The sequence below is a fragment of the Macadamia integrifolia genome, unplaced genomic scaffold (assembly GCF_013358625.1).
Source record: "Macadamia integrifolia cultivar HAES 741 unplaced genomic scaffold, SCU_Mint_v3 scaffold1711, whole genome shotgun sequence".
Taxonomy (NCBI): Eukaryota; Viridiplantae; Streptophyta; class Magnoliopsida; order Proteales; family Proteaceae; genus Macadamia; species Macadamia integrifolia.
In genome coordinates this window covers 23,243-31,309 of record NW_024868320.1, presented here as the reverse complement: position 1 = coordinate 31,309, position 8,067 = coordinate 23,243, and positions in this window count along the sequence as shown.

Below are 8,067 nucleotides of genomic sequence, written 5' to 3'. Positions count from 1 at the left end.
CATTAAATAATTAAACAAACTTAGAAACTACTTTTAGCATTCATAGATGAATCTTGCTAAACTACTAAAACTCCCAAACAGAAATTATATTTAATAGGACTCTTTCAGATTTATCTATGACAACTAAGGAATGGGGCCCACAAGATCCCTATAACGACTACTATTAGATAAATACTAATCTTTAATGGGTCCCCATTAATTAAAATATTTGTTTTAGTGCACCCCTTTAGACCCCAATATAACTCGAAGAATTAAAAGGCCACACACCACACATACTAGTGTGGCCAACAAAACTACTACTCAGCCTTATCCCAAATAAATGGGGTTGACTAAATGAATCCAAATCCAATCAGAGGCGGCAATAGGAAAGAAGATGTAATAATCGGTAATACTCACCTAAATGGGGTCGGCTACATAAATTCTAGCTCTCCAATCGGATATATTCGTAGCCATACTTGGGACAATATTTAAACTATGCATGTCTTTCCTCATTACTTCTCCTCTGGACATTTTTGGCCTGCCCCCCGTCTCTTTTAGCTCCTTCAATCTGAATCAGATTACTTCATCACTCCTCCTTACTAGGGCATCCCTAGGCCCCCATTGAGCATGGTTATAGCACTTCAAATGGCTTTCTTAGAGCTTATCATGAATCGGGTAAACTCCCAAATCAGCCCTAATATGATCATTTCTTACATCCTTCATAGTTTTGCCTCACATCCATCTCAACATCCTCATCTTTCTACACAAAACTTGTCGATATGGGACTTCTTAACTGCCTATCATTCTGTCCCGTACATTATAGCTGATTTAATGACTGTCCTATAGATCTTTCCTTAAAATTTTAAAGGAATCTGTCAGTCAACACCTTGGATGCACCGCACCTCTCCACTTCATATATCCCACCTTGATCCTTTGTGAAACATCATCCTCTATGTCACCTCCAACCTTCTTTATTGAGTGACCATGAGAGGAAAACAGAATAGAAGGAGAGGGTGTTGTGTGATAAAGAGATTTTCACCTCCTATTGTCCAGCCTATTATATATTATATTGAGATGAAAATAAATGCAACTTGAATGGGAGACTGAATCCTATCCATAACAATAGCTAAGAAATACAAGACATACTCCCCACAACACTTAACACTTAACATGATCAAGGACAACATTCCGTTTGTCCATCCATGATTGACCTACTATGATGAAATGTTTGGAAGGAGGAATTACATAACATCTAGCACCGTCAAAGTAGGAAGAAACTGAAAATTTGATCAAAACCTCACCATTACATTTTGAGGATTTCATCTTAGACAGCATCTCTACCCTTGTCTGTGGAGAACAAAATATCAACATTTATGCCATCCCCATCTATCAAATCTGTATTTTTGAAAGAAAAAAAAAATTGTATATTACCACTAACATTCTAGATTTATTATACTGTTTTTAGATTTTATGAATTTTTCATGAGGCCAGAACTATGTTGACTTTTCCATTTTCATATTACCATAGACATTCTAGATTTTATCATACTGCTCTTTAGATCTAATGATATGTCAACGAGCCCAAATTTTGTTGATTTTTCTTGATGATGAGAAATGAACTTCTCATGCTTTATGTAGGTTTCACATTAGGTATACAGGAGAGTTTGAAATCATAAGTACTGTAAGATCAATCATATTCTTTCTTTCCAAGGATGAATTGTTCATTATTATCATTCATTCTCAGAATTCAGAAAAAAAGAAGAGTCAATTTAAAGTCCCTCCTTAGATCTAACAAATCTTAGATTTGTACATCATTATCATATTTGAGAATGACATATCACAGGTTTTGCTGACATAATTGAATAATTTCTACCCCCAAAATATTCGCTTTTAGTAGAAATATGTAGTTATTTTTAGACAATTGGGAGTTGTATATCTGCACGTGAAACATGAAATTAGTCGGAAAGTGTCTCGACTTGATCCAACATCCACTAGTCAAAATCTTGATGGCATTCCAAAGGCATGATAGATATGGTGAAGAAAATCGTTTTTTTTTTCTTTTGTTAGCTTTCCCTGTTCTAATACCAGTAGTTTTGTTTAGCAGATTGTTGTTTCTTTTCCTCTTTTGTTATGATTCCCTTATGACTATATTTTGTATACTTGAGATAATGACATAATAAAGGCACATCATCTAACTCTTGATTTGTTTCTACATCACTTACCTTCAAATTGGATTACTACTAATTACAAGAACAGAAAACGAAAGTAGAAATGGAAAATTAAAGTTTGAACTTTACTGAGATAATGACATAATGTCTGCCCCATGTCTCACTGAACTAAAGGCCCATAATATATTTGCTACTTTAGATGAGGCTGACACCATATGTTTATGATTGTTACATAACATTGTTATGTTTTGATGCTTCTTTAGGATATCTTCTTCTGACTAAAGAAAACTATTATTTGGAAAGTAATAGAGAACAATGTTCGGTGTTCACCCGGGGCGGTAAGACTGAAACGGTTTGGCATGTTAAAGATAGTGAAGCTGCTGCTGTGATAGGGATTTGGATGATAGAGCACTCTTCCATGGTTTTTGTTTGCTCATTTGTTCCCGTGACAAATCTATGGTTTCATTACTAGATCAATCAGCTTAAGATGATCCTAACCTTTAAAAGAGATGAAACTTAGACAGAAGGGCCTACCTCAGTTGGGAGCTCAGGTCAAAGGTGAGCATATCTGATTGGAAGACCTTCCCTCGGTTGGCTCTCAGGCCAAGGCCTAGCGGACTTGACCGAAGGGCCTTCCCTCGGTTGGCTCTCAAGCCAAGGCCTAGCGGACTTGACCGAAGGGCCTTCCCTCGGTTGGGGGCTTAAGTCGGCACACCTGACCGAAGGCCTTCCCTCAATTGAGGGCTTAGGCTAAGGCCAAGTAGACCTGACTAAAGGGCCTACCCTCAGTCGGGAGCATAAGCCAGACCAAGTACACTTGACCAAAGGGCTTACCCTTGGTTGGGAATTTAGGCCAAAGCCGACCACACGTGACCGAAGGGCCTACCTTGAGAGCTCAGGCCAAACCTGAGCATATCTGATTGAAAGGCCTTCCCTCGATTGGGGCTCAGGCCAAGGCCTAGCACATCCGACCGTTGTTTGGGGGGCTCAGGCCAATGCCGAACACCTTAGATCGAAGGGTCTACCCTCAGTTGGGAGCTCAGGTAATATCCAAGCACACCTAATCAAACGGCCTACCCTCAGTTGAGAGTTCAGGAGAACTGAAAGCACACCAGATGGACGAGTCTTCCCTTTGTTGGGAGCTCATGTCAAAGCCGAGCATATATGATCGGAAGGCCTTCGGTTGGGGGCTCAGGCCAAGGCCGAACACCTTAGACTGAAGGGCATACCCTCAGTTTGGAGCTCAGGCCAAAGCTGAGCACACCTAATCGAAGGGCGTACCTCTGTTGGCAAACCATATCAAACCTGAGCATATATGATCGGAAGGCCTTCCTTCGGTAGGGGGCTCAGGCCAAGGGTGAACACCTTAGATTGAAGGGCCTACCCTCGGTTGGGAGTTCAGGCTAAATCTGAGCACATCGGATCGAAGGGCCTACCCTTGGGAGTTCAGGCTAATGACAAGCACATTAGATCGAAGGGCCTACCCTTTGTTAGGAGCTCAAGTCAAAGCTGGGCATACCTGATCGGATGGCCTTCCCTCAGTTAGGGGATTAGGTTATGGTCGAGCAAAACTGATCGAAGGGCCTACCCTGGGTTGAGGGCTTTGGCCAAAGCTGACCACACGTTCTCGAAGGGCCTTCCCTCAGTTGAAACTTAGGCTAAGGCTGAGCAAAAGTGACCAAAGTGCCTACCCTTAGTTAGAGTTTAAGCTAAGGCTGAGCACACCTAATCGAAGGGCCTACCCTCAGTTAGGAGCTTAGGCTAAGGCCGTGCAAACCTGACCGAAGGGTCTATTCTTAGTTTAAAGTCAGGCCACAGCCGAGCAGACCCGACCGAAGGGCCTCCCTCGGTTGGGAGCTCTTCCCACGACTGAGTACACTTGACTAAAGGGCATACTCTCAGTTGGGAGCCCAGGCAAAGGCTTAGCACAACTGATCGAAGGGCTTTCGTTTGGTTAAGGGCTCAGATTAAAGTTGAGCACACCTGACCTTAGGCATACCCTCGGTTAAGAGCTCAGGCCAAAGCCGAGCACACCAGACTAAAGGTCCTACCGCGGTTGGGAGATCAAGCCCAAACTGAGCACACCTGACCGAAAGGCCTTTGGTTAAGGTTTTAGGCCAAAGCAGAGCAGACCTGATCGAAGTGGCAACCTTCGGTTGGGAGTTAAAGCCAAGACCAAACATACCTCACGAAAGGTATTACCCTTATTTGGGAGCTTAGGCTGAGGCTGAGCAAACCTGACCAAAAGGCTTACCTTTGGTTGGGGGCTCAGGCCAATGACGAGCACACTTGACCAGAGGGCCGACTCTCAGTTGGGAACTCAGGCTAAAGCCAGCATAGCTGACCGAAAGGCTTTGCCTCAATTAGGAGATGAGGCTAAAGCCAAACACCCTGATTGAAGGGTCTAGCCTTTGGGTTTAAGCTTAAGCCGAGCACACCTGGCCAAAGTGCCTACCCTCAATTGGGAGTTCAAGCTAAAGTCAAGCCGAAGGACCTACCCTCGGTTGAGAGCTTAGGCCATGGTTGAGTATAACTGACTGAAGGGCTTAATCTCCATTGGGAGCTCAGGCCAAGGCTGAACATACCTGACCAAGGGGCCTACACTCATTTGGGGGCTTAGACCAAGGTTAAACACACTTGACCAAAGGGCCTACCCTCGGTTGGGAACTCAGGACAAGGTAGAGAATAGATGACCGAAGGGCCTTGCCTCTGTTTGGGGCTCAGGCTAAAGCCGTGCAAGTCAAATCAAAGGGCCTAACCTCGAATGGGGGCTTAAGCCTAGGCCGAGCACATCTGACCAAAGTGCCTACCCTCAATTGGGAGTTCAAGCTTAGGCCGAGCACAATTGACCGAAGGGCCTACCCTCAGTTAGGGGCTCAGGCTAAGGTCGAGTAAACCTGACCGAAGGGCCTACACTCGATTGGGGCTCAGGCAAAGGCCAAAAACCACAGACTGAAGGGCTTACCCTCGGTTGGGAGCTCAACTACAGTTGAGTACACCTGACCAAAGGGGGTATTCTCGGTTAAGAGCTAAAGCCAAAGCCGAGCAAACATGACCGAAGGGTCTACCCTCGGTTGGGAGCTGAAACTAAAGTCTAGCATACGTGATCGAAGGGCCTTCCCTCAGTTGGGGGCTTCAGCCAAGGCTGAGCAAACTTGATTGAAGGGCCTACCCTCGGTTAGGGGCTCAGGCCAAAGCTGAGCACACCTAACTGAAGGGCCTACTCTCGATTGGGAGCTTAGGCCATAGCCTAGTACACCTGATCGAAGGGCCTACTCTTAGTTGGGAGCTCAGCCTAAGGATGAGCACACTTGATTGAAGGGCATACCCTCAGTTGGGGGCTCTGGCCAATGCCAAACACACCACACCGAAGGGCCTACTCTCAGTTGGGAGCTCAACCTCAGGCCACGACCGAGTACACTAGATTGAAGGGCATACTGTCGGTTGGGAGCTCAGGCCAAGGCCGAGCACACCTGATCAAAGGGCTTTCCATTGGTTGAGGGCTCAGGATAAAGCTAAGCACACTTGACCTTAGGGCCTACTCTCAGTTGAGAGCTCAAGCCAAAGCCGAGCACACCAGACTGAAGGTCCTACCGCAGTTGGAAGCTCAGGCCTAAGTAGAGCACACCTGACTGAAAGGCCTTCCCTTGGTTAAGGTCTCATGCAAAGCCGTGCAGACCTAATTGAGGTGCCAACCTTCGGTTCGGATGGGAGTTAGAGCCAAGGCCAAGCACACATGACGGAAGGTATTACCCTCGTTTGGGAGCTGAGACTAAGGCCGAGAAGATTAGACCAAAGGGCCAGGCCTGCCCTCGGTTGGGGGCTCAGGCCATGGTTGAGCACACCTGAACAAAGGGCCTAACCTCAGTTGGGACCTCAAGCCAAGGCTGAGCATAGCTAACCGAAGGGACTTACCTCTATTGGGGGATGAGGCTAAAGTCGAACACCTTGATTGAAGATTTTATAGCTTCTGTTGGGGGCTTAGGCCTAGGCCGAGTACACCTGACCATAGTGCCTACCCTAAATTTGGAGTTTAAGATATAAGGTTGAGCACACCTGGCAGAAGGGTCTACCCTCGGTTAAGAGCTCAGGCCAAGGCCGTGCAAACCTAACCGAAGGGTCTACTCTTAGTTTGGGGTCAGGATAAGGCCGAGCACATATGATCCAAGGGCCGACCCTCGATTAGGGGCTCTGGTTAAGGCCAAACACACAAGACCGAGGGGTCTACCCTCGATTGGGGCTCAGGCCAAGGCTAAGCAGACCTGACTGAGGGGCCTACACTTGGTTGGGTGCTCAGGCCAAGGTTGAGCACACCTGAAAAAAGGGCTTACACTCAGTTGGGAGCTCGGGCTAAAGCTCAGTATAGATGACCAAAGGTCTATGCCCCTGTTGGAGGCTCAGGCTAAAGCTGAGCACACCTGATCGAAGTGCCTACCCTTAGTTGGGAGTTCAGGCCAAAGCCGAGCAAACCTGACCGAAAGGCGTTCCCTCGGTTGGGAGCTCATGCCTATGCCGAGCACCTTGCTTGCTAAGAGAATATTCTCTCATAAAATAGTCAAATGTGTTTGAGCACAGTTTACTTTGGAGACTCAAATACGTTTTTCCCGAAAAAAAGGTGGGAATGATGGAATTTTAAAAAAAATATATAAAAAAACTATAAAAAAGTATGTGATCACCCACTACGTGTTCACTGTCTAATTTTGACAGTAAGGCTTCTAGTCTTAAAAAGAGTACGAAAGAAAAAAAGGGGGGGAAGACCAAGGGGGATATAAAGTGAAGGACAACAGTCACTTTTGTTTGATTATTAGCACTCAGCCTGTAGCGCAAGCTCAGTTTTATTCACTAGTTTGATTTACAAGAACGAAGTTCTTGGTATCAAAAAATTTATTAATTTTTTTCCAATTATGCAGGAACTTGACTTGGGTAACGACAAGGTAAGATTTATGTAATAGATTTATTTCCTAGAAACAAAGTTATCTTGTTTATACTTGTTCTCCAAATATGTAGTGTTGCATGAACTTGAGCGTTGCTTATATCAAAGATTCTAGAACTACAGATAAGTTTTTCCTATGTCTTCTATTTTTTTTCTGAATACCATTCATGTTAATGAATTTAGAAATCAATCTTTATTTGTGGGAGAAAGAGAAAAGGAAAACCTGTCAAAATACTAACGCTGAGGTATCCTAGCAATTTCAGTTGTTTTATATGTTTCACATTTTCAGAACTGACACCTTGTTTCGTGGTGTTACTCTTGGAGGGAACCTTTAGGTGTGGGAAGGCGTCAGGGAACTCCTCACTGTTTAATCTTGATAATAGTACTTCTTATCTAAAAGGAGCACCAGAAGAAAGGGGGGGGACTAATAAGGATACAAAGTCAATGACAATATTCACCTTTGATTACTACCAATCATCTTGCAACATAAGTCTAGTTAAATTCACTATATTGTTTTACAAGAACCAATTTTTTGGTTTCAGAAAATTTATTGATAGTTTTTTTTCTTCTAATTGTGCAAGAACTTGACTTGGATAACGATATGGTAAGATTTATGTAATAGATTTCTTTCCCAGAAACGATGTTATCTTGTTTATACATGTTCTCCAAATATTTAGTTTTTTATAATTCCAAAACCCCCTTCCAAAAAAATATATATATAAATTATGTACGTAGTCGGGATTTCTTTGTTTGCCATTAAAAGCTGTGTAACATGAACTTGGTTGAAGATGAGCCTTGCTTACATCAAAGGTTGTAGAACTGTAGATAAGTTTTGCCTATGTTTTCTATTTGTTTCTGAATATCTTTCATGTTGATGAATTTAGAAATCAATCTTTATTTGCAGGAGAAAGAGAAAAGGAGAACCTGTTAAAATACTAGCGCCAAGGTATCTTAGTAATTCTAGTTGCTATTTTATTTGTTGCACATT